Below are 23,142 nucleotides of genomic sequence, written 5' to 3'. Positions count from 1 at the left end.
CATGAAAATACTCAGAGCATCAACAGATATTTAAATAATCAATATTGTAACACTTGAAGGTAGCTGCAAGAAACCAAAGGAATTTAAACTTTCACACAATAAAAGATATATTCCTATATTCCTCATTCCCAATGATGACGGTACTAAAGACATAATCGCAGAGACAAACTCTTAAAGGAATGATGATATGTTTTTCTTTCACAAAGGAAAGTACTTATTCTTGTCAGGTATTAAGATTTGATATATATGTGCCAAATATTCAAAGAAATGAAAAAGTCTCAGTGTATTGAGCAGCATCCTTCAATTAGATATGCTGAAATTAATGACAGATACTCATATGAATTGCAATGATACTCCTACAACATTTCTAAAGGCTTATATACATCACTGTGCAGACTGAGCTCTGATTGTTTAGGATTACTTTCTAAATCTGGGAAAGGTCTTCCAGGTCATGAAATAATAACAACAGTATCTCTCCTGCTTCACCTTATAAACTTACCAAGGTGCTATCTGATAGAAATCTCAACAGAAATCAATGAGCTCTATCAACAAATATATCTAAAAAGAGCAGTACTGTTTCAAAAAAAAGAAACTATGGTGTGCCTCAGAAAGAACAGACTATGGCATACTCTCCCCTTTTCTCTGGGAAGCCATTCTTAAAGATTACTGTGGATTCTGGCTTATAACATACATGGGACTAGAATAGCCCTCACAGCACGGTTTCTTGAACCTCCTGGACAAAAGGATCTAGATTTTTTTTTCCATACATTATGTTTATTTTTCTGGGATTTGCAGACTCCAATGAATAGCTTAGATTTTCCTGAAATTTTATTTGTTTTTACCGAAATTTACTTATTTGTAGAAAACACATGCTTTTTTTTCTAAGGGGTATATTTTCTTTACTTTATTGAGTCCCCCATATTGTGAACAAGCTTATACAGAGAGTACTTGCTCTCTTTCACTCTCTCTCTTTTTGCCTTTATTCTTATTCCTTGCTGTAATGCCTCTGAATAAGAATTTTTTTGGGATCAGTCAGTAAATGAAACATAAACTGAACATGTTCTTTTGACTCATGTGAATTCTGAAAAGGGGTGTGTTGTGTCTCATCCTCACACAGGTGAATTCTAAGCATCTTCCATAGAGTAAAGGCCAGACAAAATTACAGACTTCACTACTGAAGAGAACAAGGACTATCACAAAAATTGCTTCTGTCCCCACACCCTTTCAGAGGAAGCATATTGTCTCAGAATAATGGAAATTAATAAAGAGGGATGCTGAGGAAACACACTTTTCCTCTGAGCTACACAGTGAAGTATTCAGATGCCCCAGAAAATAAAGTGCTCCAGCTCTCCTCCACAGAGAATGAGAACAGGAAAAAAACTCAGGTATTCTTCTATTCTGTATAATGGTGAACACATTATTTTGGAATTCAATAAATATTTCCAAATCAAGAGTTTTTATGCTGGTCTTTTATTATCAGCTTCTGGCTGTTCCCAAAGGCAAGAGGTACACTATGTGTACCTTCAGTCTGATTATTAAGTGGTTTTTTTATTTTCATGGAAGAAATAGCAGTCATGAAGAAGACCAAAAGTAAGGAAATCTTTGGAAGCAGATAAACTCTAAAGGCACCAGCTACTGAAAACATATTCATATTATTGATGTTTTTAAGCAAGTCAGTTGAGATTCACTTTGAGGTTAAGATATTTGAGCTTAGAGGAGAGTTTGTAGGTTGTTACATGTGAGCTAAGTGTCCTAGCTAACAGTATGATTACATCTAATACAAGATTTGGTTGTCTTGTTTCATTCTTTTTCAAATATTTTCTTCTTTATCTTGTCTTTTAATTCACTTTATTTTATCTTTTTTTTTCTTTTATCACTTTTATTTTCTTATTTTTCTTTCTATCAATTTTGTGGTTTTTTCCTTTTCTTCCCTCCTACGTTATTAACCATGTGTAAAGTTCCTTCTTTCTTTCCCTTTCAATTCCCTGCATGCCCTATTATATTAGGTCCTTCATTGCACAACAAACCATACGTGTAATAAAGCCATGAATTCACAAAGAAAAGTTAATCCCTGTCTCCATGAATTTATAAACAAGATCTCAGGATATTGATATATTTCTTTATATATTTTCCTTTTTGACTTGGTTCATGTTCCTTCTCTACATAAAATTTTCCCTCATCTAGTTTTTTTTTTTTTTTTATTTTCATGTTACACAAAAGTTCTTTCTTCAAGATTGAAAAAAGACATTCTGATAAATTGTTTGCATGGAAATAACATGTAGCCATAGAACCATGTAAAGCTAACATATTCCCTGTATGTACCAGCAGAGTATGAATCCCATATTTCTGCTTTCTTACCCACTGAGAAGGCTAGAAGCCAGTAAACTTAAACTCAGGAAAGACAGGGACAGACAACTATAATCAGAAAAAAAGTCAGCTGGAAAACATGAATTCAAGATTGAAACCATTTGCTGTAGCAGTACCAGAGAGAAACTGAAAAGATAGAAGCATCCCTTAAGCTCATTTTTCCCTGTTGCAGTCTCCACATCAGGACCAACTTTTTTGAGCTGATAAGACCTGACAAGATCACAGTTTGTTGTAGAATGGCTTCAGGCTACCATTTTTTGTTGTTGCTGTAGTTGCAAAGACTTAGAGAATAACAAAATCCAGTTCCTGTGCTTAATGCTGCAGACCTGTAGAACTGGTTTCACTGGCAGAATTAAATTTAATTGACTATACTATTTAATAGTTAAATGCAAATATATGATATTCTAACTGTGAAGCTGTACATTTGGTGTCTGTTCACTAGATTTTGTGATGGAATACAGTGGTGTATCTTGAAAGAAGCAAAAAGAAAAGGACTGATTTACATCATCTGAGAATGTGAATGTCTGACCCTTATTACAAAATCTTTCCCCAAATGCCCTCATGAATCATTCCATGGTGTATATAAGGAGTTCACAACCTGTAATTAACTGGCAACTGTTCCTCTGAAAAGAATACACTGTTTACACACAAATAATTATTTTGTCTCATTCATGACTGTCTTTTCATATGATCTTCCATCTGGACATGAAGATTTGGATTAATTTTGTCTAATTTTAGATATCTAAGTTAGGCATATGGTTCCTTTAGCTCCTTAACTCATCTACCTTTTGCACAGGATTCTTTCATGTAATGAATACAATTAGAGTAATGTCTTCTCCTGGCTTTTAATTTTTAATTTCCATTGTGAGAAAATGAGTAACCAACTGATAATTTTTACACTTTTTTTTTCCCTATAATAATAGTGGTCACTGGAAGGTCTCATATATTCACTGCCCTTCACACTGTTTTAAAAATTAGGCCAAAGCAGATAACTACTTACAGGATGATCTCCTATGTATCATCAGCCATGAAAAATGATTCAGATATCCTGATTACTTCAGTTAAACCTAAAATTTCAGACTTAAGACAAAAATGTGTCCCAGATCTAGGGTAAAAATCACAGCATCATCAAAAAACCTAGGAAAAAACTAAGGTTCTACATAATCTCTGTTCTTGCGTTTGAACAGTCTCATGAAAATGTTTTTTCTTCATATGCAGTTGGAATTTCCCTATTACAGGTTGTGACCATTGTTTTTGTTAGAATCATAGAATGGTTTGTGTTGGAAAGAGACCTTAAAGATCATCTAGTTCCAACCCCCTGCTGTGGGAACAGACACCTTCAACTAGACCAGGTTACTCAGAGTCCCATCCAATCTGGCCTTGAATACCTCCAGGGATGGGGAAATCCACAACTTCCCTGGGTAACCTGTTCCAGTGCCTCACCAACCTCACAGTAAAGAAATTCTTCCTATTATCTAATCTAAACCTAGTCTCTTTCAATTTGATCCCATTCCCCTTTGTCCTGTCACTGTATGCTTTTGTATATAGTCTTGCCTCATCTTTCCTGTAAGTTCCCTTCAGGTAATGGAATGCCACAATTGTGTCATCCCAAAATCTTCTCTTTTCTGGGCTGAACAATCCCAATTCTCTCAGCTTTTCCTCACAGGAGAGGTGGTCCATCCTTCTGATCAACTTGATGACCCTCTCTGGACTAGCTCCAGCAGATCAACGTCCTTCCTGTGTTTAGAACTCCAAAGCTGGATGCAGACTCGAGGTGGGGTCTCACTAGAACAGAGTAAAGGGGCAGAATCACCTCCCTCGACCTTCTGGTCATGCTGCTTTTGATTCAGTCCAGGACACAAATGGCTTTCTGGGCTGCAAGTGCACATTGCTGGGTCATGTCCAGCCTCTCAAGTCCAGCACCCCCAAGTCCTTTCCAGCAGGGCTACTTCCAATCTGTTAATACCCCAGCTTGTATTGATATCGAGGGTTGCCACAGGTGCAGCACCTTGCACTTGGTCTTGTTAACCACATGAGATTCCCATATGTCCACTTGTTGAGCCTGTCTAGGTCCCTCTGGATGACATCCCATCCTTCAGGTGTGCCAACAGCACCACTCAGCTTGTTTTCCTTGTGTACTTTAAAAAATAGTCTGCCATCATCCAATTTTTAACCTCCCACGATTAGATATCGGAAGTTTATTAGACCTCTAATCCATTTCTTCTTGAAGCTGAACAAATCATATTCCTTCAAGCAGATCTTGTATGTCTTCAGCTCCATTTCCCAACCATCTTGATGGCACTTTAACAGTCATCTCGATTTGCTGATATTTCTCTTTCAAAAGTGGTCCATTCTTGGTGCAGAGGCATAGAGGGGACTAATCACTTCCCTCAAACTGCTAGCAATACTTTGGATGATGTAGTCCAGCGTATAGTTAGGAGTCACCATCTCAAAGGAACACACTACTGACCCATGTTCAATTTGTTGCTCACAGTATACCCAACTTCTGCCTCTGCAGAACTGTTGCTCAGCCTGGACAATTTCATGGGGTCATGCTGCTCCAAGTGCAGGACTTTGTTGAACTTCATGCAATTCCTAATGGGACAATTCCTCCTTGTTAACATCCCTCTGGAAGGCAGACCTCTCCTCCATCTATCAGCTCTGTACTGCAATTTGGTGTCACCCACAAACTTGCCAAGGATGCATTCTTTCACAAGGTCCAGATCATAGAAGAAAATATTAAACAATGTTAATGTCCATATTTATCCCTGAAAATAATTTTGGTCAAAACTCATAGCTTTAATCAAAAGATGAAGGTTCATTACTGCCCAGCTGATACAGAATCATAGAATCATAGAGTATGCTGAGTTGGAAGGGACCCATCAGGATCACTGAGTCCAACTCCTGGCCCTGCGCGGAACGCCCAAAGAGTCACACCGTGTGCCTGAGAGCATTGGCCAAATACTTCTTGAACTCTTTCAGGCTTGGTGCTGTGACAAGTTCCCTGTTCCATTGCTCAACCACCCTCTGGGTGAAAAACATTTTCCTGATATCCAACCTAAACCTCCCCTAGTTCAGCTTCATGCTGTTTCCTTGCATCCCATCGCTGGTCGTAAGAGTGAAGAGGTCAGTACGTGCCCCTCTGCTTTCACTCATGTGGATGTTGAGGACTGAAATGATATGGATGACATATCTGTAGTTTCCTTTGGATAACTGTTGTAGAGAACAGCATTATTTATTAAAACTGTCTTTTTTTTTTCTTTTATCTTTTTTACTATGGTCTATGAAAGAGTTTAAAAACAGTATAGTAACATGGATAATTAAAAACAAGCTGTTGATGCTTGCTTTCACCAGAGGCAGGTTATAACCATCTATGAATTCTAATTGCTTAATGATATGAAACATGATTTTAGGAAGAGTAACTTTTGGGAATACTTTATTTGTGGAAGCCTATCCAAACTCTTTTCATCATGTTCCCATGAGTATGCGAGGAACTAGTTATCACTCATATCTGAAGTATTAAAGAAGAATTACTTAATAAAGACATAATAATCTCTAATCCTTTTCCTGTCCACAGTGCCAAATTACTCACACAGCCCAAAGTGGATGTCTTCTGGATTTTATCAGCTTGATTTTTTTTTCCGCTGGCATGATGCAAAGACACATTGGTATTTTGTAATGTAAATTGCACATATTTCACTATCTAACATGACATGCCTTTGTGACTGGGCATGGCTTGCCAAAGAGGGAGAATTAACTGAAAAGTCATTTGCTCACACTGTGCCAAAAATGTCATTCATAAATACAACACTTGAGTCAAAACAGGCAGAATTCTGCTGTCTTTGACTGACCTGCATTAAGACCACATCTCACTCAGTCCTGAAGTGTCTACAAAGAGATCCTTTTTTGTTTTACTTTCTTGACAGAAATCATGCATAGTACAGTGAAAAAGACGTGTGTGTATGCCTATGCATGTGTATATATGTATATGATTGATTTCTTAAGGTCTTGCCTTCAAATTTATTAGAGAATGCTCTAGCAATCCTTAAAATTTATCAACTTTATGCAGTTAAATCTTTCAGGATCAGCTCCTTTGTTTATAAATTCTCCTAAATATAGAAATTACTTTACATCTTTCCTTGTAACAGCTTACCTCTTATCTGAAACTATTCTGATTTGTATCCTTTGTCCTTGATATTTAGTGTTTCCTTGACTTCCGTACTCAAGAACGGAAAGATATATTTCAGGCAAAGAGGACAACATCCCTTTGAAACAAAGTAGCTTGTGTTTCTGATCAGATAAAAATGAGTGCTCTTTTGAACACTTACAACAGTTAAACAAATGTGTAATACTGGAATAGGTTTCTGCCTGAAGGTCAGAATCAGCATATAATGGGCCTCTTGCTGATACATCAGCCACTCCACTTCCTCAGTTTTGCTTTGAGCCTGATGTGTGCCTTCCCTTCAGAACACCCATACTCAAAACAACAGGGATATGCTGAAGAAAATCATATTGTTATCCCACAGAGATCTGGAGCAGAAACAGAATGCAGAAAGTAGTCCCTTGGAAGTGATTACAGGTGATAAAATGGAAAAAAAGTTCTGAGGTTGCACACTGCTGCTCCTCAGGACAACCACATATCCCTCTCCATCCTATTTGCAGATTTTTGTCAAATACTGTACATTCACGTGTTATTTTAAATTGTCTTACATTACTTTACAAGGCTGTATTTTTCAGGAATAGGATTTCTTGTGTGATTCTAGATCTAGTAATATTGCTGTTTGGGCTCTGTTAGTTGTTGTACAGGTTCTTTGTTGTTTAGAAACTAAAAATTATTGAGATCCTAATACTCACGTGCACATGCACGCACACATACACACACACAAGCATTAATGACACAGGAAAACATATGAAAATGTTTACTCACAAGTAACCCTTAGGTGAACTATTGAGGGAATGACTCTTTAGACCTCCGTTTATATTTACTATCAATCTCACATCCTCATAAAAGTTTTGATTTTGACCTCATTAATTCAAAATCTTTTCAATTTGGGAATAAGAATCTTGAAGCAAACACAATTAAGTCTGTAGAAAATTTCTATGAGAATCTAACTTTACTGAAACTCGTTGTTTATTTCATCTGAATCACAGTCCATAAGGGACCATTTATCTGTATGGAGACTACATGAAAACAAGATGTATAATATCCTGCACAATTAGAGGTTAATGAGAAAATCATTAATTTCAAGAGGACCACAATTGCATTTTATAGGCAGTGTGATACTTAATCAAAATAAAATATCTGGGCTGCTACACTATCATGTCATTAATACACATCCCAGTTCCTGATAGTATCTGCTGGCAGTTTCAATAGGCTAAATTCTAACTATTTAAAGAAGAATTACAGTCATAAAAGGAGCTATGTGGAGTGTACCTTACCACATAATATGGATTAAGTAGATAACAAAGGAAGACAGAGAAAAATAACCTATTTCTAGTTTGGTTTCTTTTCTCCATTTCAGAGACTGTCCAGTTGTTGTATACAGACCCATTCTCACCCACCCGGATTTTTCTTTAATAAATTTAATTATACCTCTGCAGTGAGTATTAAAACAAGTGAAGAATGTAGAATTTATCTATGTGCCGTAGGTTAAAAATACTAAAAACCTTAATATACGGAGTTGTTAAGTATGGAATGAGATGTGCGAGTTCAATACCAGACTCAATTTAAAGACATAAGGACAAACAGAAATATTTGCAGTTTGAGAATACATAAAAGAGTAAAGTACATGAATAATTACCACTTGAAATACATCAGAAGTTCTGAACAGTAATTGTTAGTTAGTTTATACCACTTGCTTCCATTTTGGCAAGTGTGAAAAGCTGAATCTGAACATTTAATAAGCTATTTATAGATTCAAAACAAAATAACAATCACAGATTTCTTGGGGAGAGATTTACATCCAAGATTCTTTGGAAAAAGTGAGCAAGAAAAAACTCAGCCAGGGTGATATTAGGAGAATATCCGTTCCAATTTAAATAATATAAAATACCTAAACTAAAATGCAGTAATCTGTAACTAAAATCCTAGTAGTACCTTTATTTGTAGCCAAAAAATTTAACATATTTATATTCTTAGTAACTATAAATTGCATCTATTATTTTAGAGTCTTTAAATCAGCTTCTGCCATTCAAGAAGGAGTTACTTGAGACTCTCTGGATGACACTATGAAATATAAGCGTCAAATAGGTGTCAAAAAAAGGTAAGCAAGATCATAGAAACTATTAAAAAAAGAAGTAGAGAGTAAAATACAGCATGTCAATATGTTCCTGCCTAAATCCATGGTGAATTGACATCTTGACTGCTATGTGCAGTTCAGATTTCCATTTTTTCCACATCTCAATAAATAGGCATAGAGGAGAAGCAGGAGCTGTCCAAAATTAAATGTTAAAAAATGGTACCATGCAGTAATATAGAATCCAAAAGTTTATGAGTTCTAAAAATAAAGCTGATAAATTAAAATAAAACGTAATCTTCAAGGATTAATAAAGGTAACAATGTGCTAACACAGAATCACAGAATGGATAAGGTTGGAAAAGACCACAGTGGGTCATCTGGTCCAACCTCCCTGCTCGAGCAGGGTCATCTCAGAGCACATTGCACAGAATTGCATCCAACTGGTTCTTGAAAATCTCCAGTGAGGGAGGCTCTAACTCCTTAGGCAATCCGTTCCAGTGCACAGTCACCCGCACAGTAAAGTTATTCCTCATATTCAAGTGGAATTTCTTGTGCATAAGTTTCTGCCCATTGCCTTTTGTCCTATGGCTTGGCCCACCAAGAAGAGCCTGGCTCCATCCTCTTGACACCCTCCCTTCAGATACTTATAGACATTGATGAGGTCCCCTCTCAGTCTTCCTGAGTTTGAAAAGGTCCAGCTCCCTCAGCCTTTCCTCATAAGAAAGATGTTCCAGTCACTTCATCATCACCCTGCTCCAGAAGCTCCATGTCTCTTTTGTAGTGAGAATCTCAGAACTGGACACAGCACTCCAGATGTGGCCTCATTAGGGTTGAGGGGCAGGACCACCTCCCTTGACCTGCTGGCAATGTTCTTCCTAATGCACTCCAGGATACCTTTGACTTTATTGGCCCCAGGGGCACACTGCTGGCTCATGGACAGCTTGTTGTCCACCAGGACCCCCAGGTCCTTCTCTGCAGAGCTCCTTTCTAGCAGATCAGACCCAGAAATAATGACGACTGATGATGATGATGATGATGATGATAATAATAATAAGTCATCTCTGATTTAGATTGGAAGGATTTTGGATGGTTACTGGGGAAATAACACTACAGAGATCCCTATTTTCTTAAACTTATTATCTTGGCCGTTTCCAGAGACAGGCTATGGACCAGGACAGTAAGTTTAGGTATTTATGGCCTTTACTATGCTCTTAAGTAAGGAGAATAAGGAAGATAAACCAAAGAAATAGATCTAAGTAATCTTTTGTACATTCTTATGCAGAAATATATATAGCCAAATTTGCCTGAGTGTCAACATTAGGAATCCAGATGTAGAAAAGTCATTGAAGTATGGATATGAAAACTATGAAGCAAGATCAGATTTTAAAAAATGAAGACAAGTTCTGTTAAAAAATTGTCAGTATTAAAGCAATAGCCGCTCCATGAGGGGAAATACGTGCAAAAATATTCCTTTAATGTGAATGCATTTAAAATCCTGCATTGAACTGTGGTAGAAAAGATATGAAATTGTCATGCTTTCCTTCCTACAAATCCATGGGAATTTGTTAATACCTTGGAGTGAGGGTGCAATATAGAAATATTCTTGGCTCACTGTTGGGACCTACCTCAGAGTAGTCTGGCTGCGGAACTCTAAAGCCGTCTTCACTCCAGTTTTAAGTCACACTGTCATCGCAGTCATGCAGAACTACACTATTATTGGTGATATATTTCCTCCTAGATAACTTGTATCTATTGGAAAGGTAACATATATCTAATCAGAAATGCAGTGGGGAATAGAAGTGAAACAGACATTAATTTATTCCCAGTTCATTGACTGAATGAAATTCAGGTGTGTGGCCTCATTTGTGAAAGACAGAGGAAAAAGCTTTGGAAATTATATAGAAAAAAATTGGTTTGCTGGTTTAAGAAGGTTGATTGTGTATTCAAGACACTGGGTTTTAGCTTGCTTTAAAACAAAGCAAAAATGGTATTTTGCTTTAACCATATAACTAATAAACACAGTTCTATTAGAGTCTGAAAAAAACATAGAAGAGGTAGCTATTTTTTTTACCACACTTGCCTGCAATGAACACAGTGACATATGGACTGGGATGTTTTTCTCTTGAACTACAGCCAATTTAATTAGAAAAAAAAATGAGGGGAAAATATTGGCAAACTAAAAGAAAAAGGGGGCGGGGGGAAGGAAAAAAGTGAGAGAAATACACACTTGCAGAAGCTCAAAGCAATGCTTTGACACCATTCTCACAAGTCACCCATTTGGAAGCTGACAGAGCATTCATATCTTATGCAGTTAGCCCATGCTGTCTCCCATTGAAATGGAGCGGCAGGGGACTGAGCAATTCTCACCGAAATCAACAGTAGCTGACTTCAAGCTGTGTTTTCCTACTATCATAACTTGCTTTGCAGATAAGGTGTAGGGAATACCGATCATCACTGTAACCTCACCCTTTTGCAACTCCTACAAGACTTGCTGAAACATGTTGCTTGATTAATGCAGGACTGAATAACCTTTCTGAAACTTTCACATTTAAATAAAAAGAAAAGAGAAGCATAGAGAGGTGATGGTATGCATCTGGACTTCAATCTGGATTTAAAATCTTTGCCAAGGGATTTCCTGTGTGACCTTAGGGCTTTCAGTAATTGCCTTTATGCCTGCTATTATCCTGTAGTAAAGTGTAGAAGCTTGTCTCCCCAAACATCTCAGATTAGTTCATACTTTCCATGTATTATCTGACTTAACATAAATTGACAATATGTCTTACCCTGTTCATAAATCTATACTCCAATATGTCACCCTAGCTCCTCCAAAACCCTGCTGAGCTGCCAATTAACTCCACAGGATTCCACATTTTCACAAGCTGACACGGGAAGAGTTGCAAAGGCCTGTGGCTACCAAGACATGGGGAGTGCTAACTTACACCTGCTGAACTTCCAGGAAAACTTTCAGGTAGTGTATTTCTTTGCAAAAAGCATTTAGCTCTGTAAGTGATCTGAGAGCATGCTTACACTACCAAATCAAACACTGTGTATACAAGACAATCACAGACAAACCTTTTGGAGACTAACTGGTGTTAGTGTCCCCTTATTTCAGGTAGCTAAAGGCACACAATACATTCAGGAAATGTAGTAGGGATTGTTGTCTAAACATTGTTCTCTCTGTTTTGTAGCAAACAAGCAGATTTTTACTAGCCAACAGGATAATCAATACTCTGTGATGAGCCTTGTTAACTTATTGATACTATTTCATCTTGAATACATTCTACTTAGATGACAAGGACTTTTCCTTCTTTACAGCATACAGCTTCTCTGGAACCCTGAGTCTGCAAGGCACTTGCTTAATGTGCTTCAATGTTCTGTGGCTAACATTGTGAGCAGATTTTCAAACCACAGCACTGCTCCTGCAGAGTCATACTACACAGCACCAGAGATGGCATCAGGACCCACTCTCCAGGTAAGGGCAAAAGGCAGAGATGAATGATACAGTGGATCTCAGAGAAATGTGGGATAGAGCTTTAAATTTTGGAAAGTTTGTCTTTGAGATGAGAAATAATTGGGGCTGAAGTTAGTGAACTGCTTTGGTAGGACTGAGTATGCAAGAGAATGTACAAAGTAATATATAGTACTGTAATTGAAACTACAGATCTTAATGGCCTAGTTACACATTGAAATGTTGCACTCTTACCTATAAACTGAGAGTAGGAATGTACGATTTTCTTATATTGAACAAGACAGGGTGATATAGTTTAATTTCCATTAATAACTTGGGAGAAGCAATGGGGATTTCATCCTCTGGTAACACAAGTATAGGAAAAGTGGATGTTAAAATTTCTGTGTATTTTTAACCCCATGCTAACAAACGGTCATATCTCAAAATAAATCCTCAAAGCAAAAAATGCGACTGATATATTTTTGTACCTAACTAACTTTGGGTACCTGCAACTTCTTCCTCTCCTCCTCATTTTCTTCTGATTAGCTAATAAGGCTCTCTATTCCACTCGAGTTTTATTTTTAGTGACAAGAGCTGAGGAAAAGGCTGTGACACTTAATACCTTCTTTGCCTCAGACTTTAGTAGTAAGATCAGTTGTTCTCTAAGTACCCAAAAGACAAGGCATAGCTAAAGGCAGGGATGGGGAGGAGAATGAAGCCACCATAATCCAAGAGGAAGTAGTCAGCGACCTTCTACACCACTTAGACACATACAAGTCTATGGGGCTCCACCCAAGGATACTGAGGAAGCTGGTGAAAATGCTCGCTGAGCCCCTTTTCATCATTCATCACTGATGGTAGGAAAAATTTCTTCACAGAAACAGCATTGGAACAGGCTGCTCAGGTAAGCAGTTCCATCATCATCCCTGGAGGTATTTAAAAGATGTGTAAATATGGCACTTAGGGATATGGTTTGTGGTGGGCTTGGTTAACCGTTGGACTCCATGATCTTAAAGGTCTTTTCCAAAATAAATCATTCTAAGGTTCTATAAATATCCCTCTTCAGGGTGTGTTATGGTTTAACCCCAACCAGCAACCAAGTACCAAGCAGACAGTCACTCACTCCCACACCAGTGGGATCAGGGAGAAATAGGAAGCATAAATCTTCCTCCCTTCCTCCTTCTTTCTCCCACTTCATATACTGAGCATGATGCCATATGTTCTGGAATATCCCTTTGGTCAGTTTGGGTCACTTGTCCCAGCTGTATCTCCTCCCAGTCTCCCATGCAACCCCAGCCCCATCGCCAGCATGGCAGCACAAAAAAATTAGCAGTAAAGGCCTTGTCTCTGTGTAAGCACAGCAATAACAAAAACATCTCTATATTATCAACCCTGTGTTCAGCACGAATCCAAATCATAGCCCAGTACTCATGACTATGAAGAAAATTAATTCTACCCCAGCCCACATAGTACTGAATGGTAGTCTGAATTCTCTTACAAACATACAGCTGCAGATTATGTATTTCAGTGCCTACCTGTCTTTGTGGATGTTTCCAAATCCAAGTGCATTTAGATTCTCTATTGTATTTCAACTCCCAAATTCCTGTTTATTTCAATAATAAATTAATAATGTAAAGATTCGCAGGACATTTATGTGACAAGACAGATCCTTCTAGATTGCTTTAGAAGGAGGTAATACTGTTAATAAGTAGTAACAGAGCATCACTCAGTTGATTCAAATGAATTGCAGAATCACAGAATTGCAGAATTGACCAGGTTGGAAAAGACCTCTGAGGTCATCAAGTCCAACCCTTGATCCAACACCACCGTGGTTACTAGACCATGACACTAAGTGCCACATTCAATCTCATCTTAAAAACTTCCAGAGATTGTGAATCCACCACCTCCCTGGACAGCCCATTCCAATGTCTGATTACTCTCTCTGTAAAGAATTTCTTCCTAATGTCCAACCTAAACCTCCTCTGGCACAGCTTAAGACTGTGTCCTCTTGTCCTTCTGCTGGCTGTCTGGGAGAAGAGACCGATGCCTACCTGGCTACAACCTCCTTTCAGGGAGTTATAGAGAGTGATGAGGTCTCCCCTCAGCCTCCTCTTTTCCAGGCTAAACAACCCCAGCTCCCTCAGCCTCTCCTCATAGGACTTGTGCTCAAGTCCCTTCACCAACCTCAATGCTCTTCTCTGGACCTGCTCCAGCACCTCAATATCCTTCCTGAACTGAGGGGCCCAGAACTGGACACAGAACTCCAGGTGTGGCCTCACCAGTGTACAGTACCAGTACAGGGGAAGAATCACTTCCCTGATCCTGCTGGCCACACTGTTCCTGATCCAGGCCAGGATGTCATTGGCCTTCTTGACCACCTGGGCACACTGCTGGCTCATGTTCAGCTTCCTGTCAATAAGGAATGATAAATGAAATAAGAGAAGAAATGAATGAGCAACTCTAGCGGAGTTCTTGGAGTCACCACAATGAAGTATGACTTCTAATAAGGTATATGCTCACGGACTGCCTAATAGTGATAATTCTTCAAGCAAGAAAATAATTAATTCTCCTGCATTCTTAAATTAACTTAAAAGCTATTTTCATTTTGCCTCTTTTCTTGGCAGTGGAATATACATATTCTTCTTCCACTTTGGAGATTAAATCCTGATGGTTAAGACACAGAAGATAGAAAAGTGGTTATGAAGGGCACTGGATTCAGTTTTTCCATACTGTGTAAGAATTCTGACTTGCAGGCTAGCATGCAGAGGGAATAATGCTGCATTCATTTTTTCCTATCTGTGTTTTTACCGAAAGCAGTTGCCATGGCTTTGTTTCATAAACCCAAGCCATCTGGTAGGTATGATCAGATGCATGGGGTCCCTCAGGGGAATCAGATGAAGGAATGCATAGTTTGTGAATCTTGATAGAACTTATACATAATACAGCTCTGAAGCTTCTCAGTTTTGATGAGATGAGACAAGTTTCAGGTCCTACTCAGACTTAGAAATTGAGGCAAATAAGGAATGGTAATAATGAAAAATTTGTTGAGTACTTATGGGCTTTAAATATTACCGAATGTTCAGTCCATAGGGTCTTTATAAAATGTAACAGTTAAGGATAAAGGACCCGGACTTTAACTCATAGCAGGTGTGTGAACAGTGAACTTTAAACAAGAATACAGCAGTAAAAATGTCAAGATGAGATAGAGGTTTAAATAAGATTAATATAAAATATATTTATGTTTTGTATGATTGGATCAATGGTGAAAAACAAATGTTGGGAATATACATCAATAAAGATAAGCAAATATGCTTTCTTAGGTACTGATATTAGTGGTAGTATTTAGAGATATAAAGGTGATTTCAAATGCTATTGCAGTGCATATATGGTAGAATTCGGTTCATAAAATCGAGCTTGTGCTATTCATTTAATTAAAGACAGATTTTCTTTTTATTCATTATTTTAAAAAGTAATTTATTCAATTTGAATAAAAACAGAATACAGGTCATAATTTTAAAAAAAAAGTGTTATCCTTATATTCCTAAGAATTTGACATAGTTTGTAAAACTGAGCATTATTTTCACCTTCATTGTTTGTGTTTTGTTTGTTTTGGGGTTTTTTCTTACATATTTGTACACAGGAAATTTCTGTTGAAATTAGATTTACAAATCTGAATAAAATTATAGTTTTATCATTAAGTGTGCATGTGGTACAGCAGCATTAGAGTTGCCTGAGAGTTTCTGGACAGATCATGTTAAAATGTAGATTTCCAAAACAAATGAAAGTTCTTAAATATAAAAAAGTATCTGTAGTCGATGATACATAGCATTTGCCCTTATATTTAGAATACTTTTTGTGATTTGCTTTCTGTAGATTTTCCTATTCTAAATATATATTTTAGATAGATAGATAGATAGACAGATAGATAGATAGATAAATAGATAGATAGATAGATAGATTAAATATATCTATTTAGTTTATGGAATTCATTTTGTTAGCCAAAACAATTTTCATTGTTCTAAACAGATCTCCTGTGCAAAAGTGACTGTGTACTGGATCCTGGGCAGTTGCCTTTTTGGCCATAGTTGTATGCCTGGTTTATTTGGGAAAATCTCCTATCATTTAATCATTGTTATGGAGTCTTCTCAGCCAATGGGAGCCAGCTTAGGTTGGGTCTTCATATAATTTTGTCCCTGAGATAAGAGCTCATAGTCCCAGGCAGTGTTCGTTCTTCTAAGCATAGAAGACTATGATTTCTAAGCAGGTCATAGTGCAGTCAGTACCTTGCCTTTCACACACTCCACTGTTATAACTCATCAGTTATATCAGTTAAATATCATGATTGTTGTTCACTATATGAGCAGCAGGTCAAGGGAGGTGATTCTTTCCCCTCTGCCCCGCTCTCATGAGACCCCACCCAGAGAACTGCATCCAGCTCTGGGGCCTCCAACATAAGAAGGACATGCTGGGCATGCTTTTTCCTGCTGGAAAAAGTCCAGAGGAAGCTCAAGAAGATGATGAGAAGGCTGGAGCACCTCTCCTAGAAAGATAGAGACTGATTGTCTGGAGAAGGGAATGCTCTGGGGAGACCTTATATCAGCTTTCCAGTACATAAAGGGGACTATTGGGAATAGTACAGAAAGCTGGAGAGGGACTTTTTACAATGTCGTGTAGCGATAGGACAATAGAAAATTACTTTAAATTGAAAGTGGGTAGGTTTAGATTAAATGTAAGAAGAGATTCCTTACTGTAAAGTTGGTGAGGCACTGCAACAGGTTGCCCAGAGAAATTGTGGATTCCCCATCCCTGGAAGTGTTCAAGAACAGATTGGATGGTCTTGAGCAACCTGTTGTAGTGCCCATGGCAGGGTGGTTGGAACTAACGGATTTTTAAAGTCTCTTCCAACACAAATCATTCTAGCTAAGCAAGATCTTAGGGAGGCGGTGGTTGGTCCTTCATCCTGGAGACGTGCCCTGCCCAGCGCAGCTGTGTTCTCAGTAACATGGCCTCAATACTTGTGACTGCTGCTTGTTCTAGAACAGATGTATTGGTCACATAATCTGACCAGTGGATGTTTAGCATTGTACGGAGACAGCGTTGATGGAAGCGTTCTAGGAGATGCAGGTGGTGGCGGTAGATGACCCATGATTCAGATCCGTATAAGAGAGTAGACAGCACTATGGCTCTGTAAACACTGATCCTTATACTTTTCTTCAGGTGTTTATTTCGCCAAACTCTTTTATGAAGCTTTCAGAAGGCACTATATGCCTTTGCTAACCTGTTGTCTATCTCTCCATCAATCTTACCATCCGAGGAGATGAGGCTACCTAGGTAATTAAACTGCTGGACTGATTTGAGCTCTGATTCGCCAATGGTGATATGGGGATGAAGGAAGACTTCCTGAGGTGCTGGTTGATGGAGAACTTCTGTCTTCTTTAAGCTGAATTCCAGCCCAAAAAGCTCAGCAGTGTCTGCAAAACAGGATTTTAAACGCTGCAGGGCTGCTTCTGTGTGTGCAACAAGGGCAGCTCCCGGACGAGATGATTTAAGGTCTTAGTGTGGGCCTTCAGTTGCCTTAGGTTGAATAGGCTTCCATCAGTACGGTATCGCATGTAGATACTGTCCTGATCACCGAGGTCTGCCGTGGCTCTTTGGAGCATCATGCTGAAAAAGATTGTGAATATTCTAAAAGTAATATGATATAAATGGTCTGTAAATATTATGATGTATGATAGAAAAAGTACCACCTCATTCACATCTATTTACATGTTTCTTTCTTTCCAGAAAAGGTTAATATATGCATATCACTCTCTGACTACTTCAGTATTTCCTTGAAATAAAAATAGTTCTTTGATAGAAAAATATGAAAGAGGAATAATAATTTGATGACTGAACTTGAAATACATAAGGAAAAAATTATGGTATTGAGTTAGTACTATGCTCAGCAGAGATTAAAAGGTAAAGCATGTTTCACAGCAAGAAAAATTCTGCTGTGTGTCTGAAAGGTTACAAATGTGATTAACTGTGGCAGGTCACATGTGCTCCACTCATAAATCTCACACCTGGTAATGCATTAGGGATGGCAGGTGTAAACATGATTAAAAAAATGCAATTTCATAACACCATACAAGATTAAGACAAGAAAATTAAATTGGGATTTGGAAGCTTTGAAAAGGTGGGGTTATTATTATTATTATTATTATTATTATTATTATTATTATTATTATTATTATTGTTGTTACTACTACCCTTAATGATGCGGCTGGTTTTTAGGCTCAAAGTCATTACATTTATGAATATTTAGGGTAAAGTCCTCAGAAGTATTTCTAATGGTGTCTTGCAGGTTACTGGTATCCATATGTATCCAACATATGTGCTCTGGAAAAAGATCACTTACTACACGTTATGGCATATGTCACCTTGGCAAGGAGGGCTCTCCATACCAAACTCTTTAAACACAATCTTCTCATTTGTATGCTAAACATGATTTAGGTGAAATATTATAAAATAAAGCAAAAAAGAGGTAATTTACCACATCCTAAATAAGATTTTACCAAGTGTACACTTAAAACTCTTCATAATTTTAACAGACTTCTACTCTATTTTCACCTGGGTATGAATTTGCTGACTCTAGGTATGTTTCCAGAGTCCCAATAAACACAGCGATTCTTCACTGTCTAGAAGGCAAAGGTGCTATATTGACATCAAACACCACACACACTCACACACATCCCACCTGCCCCATCAGGTAGCTTTTATAAGGAACACTGCTACAGCATCTGGCGTGTTTGAAATAAACAGAATATTGTATAGACATTAAGAGCTAATTGCACAATATAAAAATGATATTTTCTAAAAGGAGGCTTTGCTTCGTTGTTTAAAAAGGATTACCACTTCGTCCTTGCATTCTTTCTCGTTCAGATTTACATAACTTCTTTGCTCTAAACGTCCTTCTTTTTTCCCATGACATGTTCTTCTGTTCCCTTTACTTCTTTAATCTCCTCAGTTCACTGCAGTTTTATCTTTAAGCAATCCCTTGTCCACATTGTGCTGTGTTCTCTCTCTGGTAATTAGCCGTCTTTCTCTGTCTTATGTAATAAATGGTCAGTAGCAGTAGAGCATTAATATCTTAAGTATTACTCAAATATTTAAGACAATAGTGTTATTAACACATCAATTTCTACTTGGAAGAAAAATTGATGGAATATTTAATGATAAGAAAGAAAGACTCTCTTATTTCTAAAGAAATATTTCACTAGACCACTTGGTCTCCCACAGTTTTGAGCTGTTTCACTTAAAGCCATGGTTTGCTTTAGCTGCCAAACCTAGAAGGTGGCTCACTTGCAGGTGGACTGTTGGTGGACTTACGCCATCAGTGTTGGCATCCTGCCAAACATGTTTGATTTCATTGTGTCTACAACAGCCTAACAAACCACACACATATTTCAAGTATTACAAAATCCTTTGCAGTCATTCTGATGGTCAAAGATAATTACAACATTGGGCCTTGGGATCTGTGGGTGTGGGTGCGTGTGTCTGGGTGGGTGCGTGTCTGTGGGTGTGTGTCTGAGTCTTTTTCAGGATATTAAATCTACTACCAAACAGATGGTAAAAAATATGTCTACCATTCCATTTGTGATTCCTTCCTCCTTCTTGTAGACTAATTTTGTCTGTCGGGTAATGGAAGTAATATAACTGCATTAATAGTCAGTAACCTTAATAAATGCATTGATTATTCCTATTTTCTCAAATTTTAACCTGCTGTTACCCTGTCGCCTATACCTCAGGAATGGCTGAAGTGTCTGGGGATGGCATGGCTTAAGTCAGAGGACAAGATTATGATTTATCAGTAGAAACATACCAATTTCCACACTAACAGGCAGATCCCTGCTATGTATGTAGACAAAGAATTATTTTCAATTTCTGTCATTGATATTTAAAAGACAAACACCATGAAGGTAAATGTTAAGATCAATCATTATTACTGGAGTAAGTTATGATTTATGAATGCAGACAGTGATTATGTATTTACATGTTCAAGATGAGTACAGCAAAGGCTAAGACACAACTTGGAGTTGTCTAGTTCAAATAACAGTGCTTTATCTGTCTGGTTCAAATGCTTGGAAAAAACCCACATTAAAATCTCAACTATTTTTCTTTTTAAAATCTTTTATAAATGAATGTCTTCAAAACTACAAAAATAAGGAGCATATATTTCTGTCATTACCTTACAGAGAAAAACTTTAGAAAGGTCACTCATTAAAAAAATGTTCAGCACTCCTAGCACACCTATTACTCACTACAGTGGACAAATAAGATAATCCTAAATTATTAATAATGGAAAAGATACAATCTAAGAGACAGTAGATGACACATTACTTAAATTCTGCAACTACAAGGTATTAAAACAACCATCATTAATTCTAAAGACAGGAATTTACATTAATCCTTTAAAATTAAAATAATTTTCTAAGTTTCCACCACTCTGCATTCAAATCTTAATTCATTAAAAGAAAAAAAAAGAGAAATTAGTCACATAGAAAAAGAGTGTATATGCCTAAACTATTGTGGACATAGAAAATTGTCATCAAAGTGAATCTTCAGTTGTGTTTTCATTTTCAGCAAACGTTTACTGGTAAAAAATTAATCCACATTATTTTTCCATGAAGAAAGGCTTTCATTCCAAATATCATTTGTCTTGTTTTCTTTTTCTTCTAAAATTAAATTCTAAGATAAAGATAAGCTAATGTAATAATTCATGAAATTATTCAGCAACTATTTCAAGAGGTAAATCTTCGATGTGTTATTTCTCTGAATATTTTAATTAGCTTCACGAAATTATTTTTCCACCTTAAAGTCTGTTTTATATTACTATGAAAATACGGTGCTGGAACACTTCTTTTATTTTATGTTTTATTCTTTCATTTATCTCAGCCATGTTTTTCTCATTAATTTCTACATTAATTATTTTTCTCTTTTCATTCTGTTTCAGTAACCAGCTGCAAAATTCTCTAAAAATCATTTTTTTTCTTCCCTATGTTATTTACTGCTTATGTTCAGGGTTGAAACTAGATGGAGATTGGAACTAGGTGATCTTTAGGGTCTTTTCCAACTCAAACCATTCTATGTTGCTCATGGAACAACACATTTTGACTTCATTAAGAGGAAGGCATGACATCTGATGGGAGGATGGTCGTTTCATTAACATTCAGCAGGGGTAACTACTGAAGTATCACAGTCACCTTGGATGATTCATCTAGGAAGAGCTAGAAGTGGACATTTCCCATATATGATTCATATCATGGGTGGGTTGAGTTTCTGCTGCTCTTAAATTATTTTTTTTCTTCTCTGATTACATAGCAAATCAAAGGCAGGAAACTTCCTAAAAACAGTATTTTGGTTATGTAGCTGAAATTGCGAGGGAAAAAGATGAAGCCATTTGCTGACAGAAAGCAATACAGAGTATTTCAACTTTTATAAAGTGCCAATGAATACAGGGAGTAAGAAAATCAAGCCTTCATTTTTTCTGCTTTAAATAACAGACTAGTTTCTAAAATGAGCATTTTTATATTTGCTATTTGTACGTATTTAACATAGATGTATTCACCTCAGTCGTATTAATATCTTTAGATGTGTACATTGGTATGAAAAGTGATAATAAAGCAGAAGATTTGTTGTTAGAGATGAAGGGAACGTGCTGCTGAACAGTTCTTTGGCTGGATAATTTGTGAAATAGCCCTCATTATTCTGTCTCTTTGAGCCCTGAACACACAGCTTGCATTTTAAGAAGATATGAGCCCTCATCAGCTTATTTGTCATAATTTTAAAATAGAAATGTTTCTAGATTCCTCAAGCTTCCATCTCCAGATGCAAGTTTTCACTCACAGTTTACATCACAGTTTACATGTAGGTTATGCATCTAAATGTCCAAGAGGCTTGTCTCTAGCTCACCCACTCTTGGATATGCTATGTGCTTAACAACTATCTCTTGGTAGGTCAAAATTTGTATCCTCACAGACCCACCCATCAGCAACCTCCTTAAGGAAGGGCCAAGGCTGGGCAAAGCTGTGGGGAGCTATAGACCAGCCCTGCTATGGTGTCATCTGTGGCCCTGCGGGGCTGAAATGTTCTTCTGGGACATGGGTTGGATGGGGGGAGCCCTGGGGAAAGGGTGGGGGTAGTGAGGTTTATTCATGCCTTCAAGGCTTGGCAACTGTAGCTAAACTCTGCACTGCAGAGATCAGTCTGCTCTGGGCTATGATGATCGCAGTGGGTTCAGGATTAAACTCTCAGAGATTATCCTGCAAGAAACTGCATAGCTTACTCAGCAATAATTATGTCACAAAGGTTAGAAAATTTAAAATATAAAGTGGTTGCTCACAATAGACAAAAATATCGGCCTGTTTGAACTTTCACTGGCAGTTCCAGACTCACGCTTCTTCAGCTGTCCTTTGCTGACAGGAGGTCCCAGAAGGCCAGATGCCCTAAATCCCTTTTGCAAGTACTGTGCCCCCTCACAAGGGTGTTTATCTCCATGTATATGAGGCTACACATAAATGCCTGTTTCTGGCTTACTCATGAGGTGTGGAAAGACAGAACTTCTTTTAATACTCTCTTTATGGAGTCATGTTTCTTGCTCACTCCCTTGAATGACTTCTATGCAAAGATGTGGATTTATCAAATGCGATAATTTATCCATCTTTCTAAGACTAATATATAGTTTAGTTTACAATCCTGTCAGTTTCTATGAGCTCAGTTAGGTTTTATCTAAAATGACACATTGAAATCAGTCCAGATATATAATCCACTGTTGTAGAAGTGCTTTATAAAAATGCCCCAGTATGGTGCTGCTTTACCTGAAACATAAAGACAAGCTTTGGCCACTTACAGCTCCTGAATATGTGAGATGCTATTGAAAAAGAATTTTGAATGCATTAGCAGATTTATCCTTGCTTCTTTTCTATTTGGCCAATTATTTTATACAATTTCCAACATGTTATGCCAAATGTATATGGTGCACCTCTGCAACTTTAGTTACCATTGTATTTTGTCTTTTCATTTAATGAATAGGGTACACAGCTTTTAAAAC

Source organism: Neopelma chrysocephalum, unplaced genomic scaffold (genome assembly GCF_003984885.1).
Source record: "Neopelma chrysocephalum unplaced genomic scaffold, ASM398488v2 Primary Assembly neopelma1_45, whole genome shotgun sequence".
Classification (NCBI taxonomy): domain Eukaryota; kingdom Metazoa; phylum Chordata; class Aves; order Passeriformes; family Pipridae; genus Neopelma; species Neopelma chrysocephalum.
Note: the sequence above shows the minus strand (reverse complement) of the source record.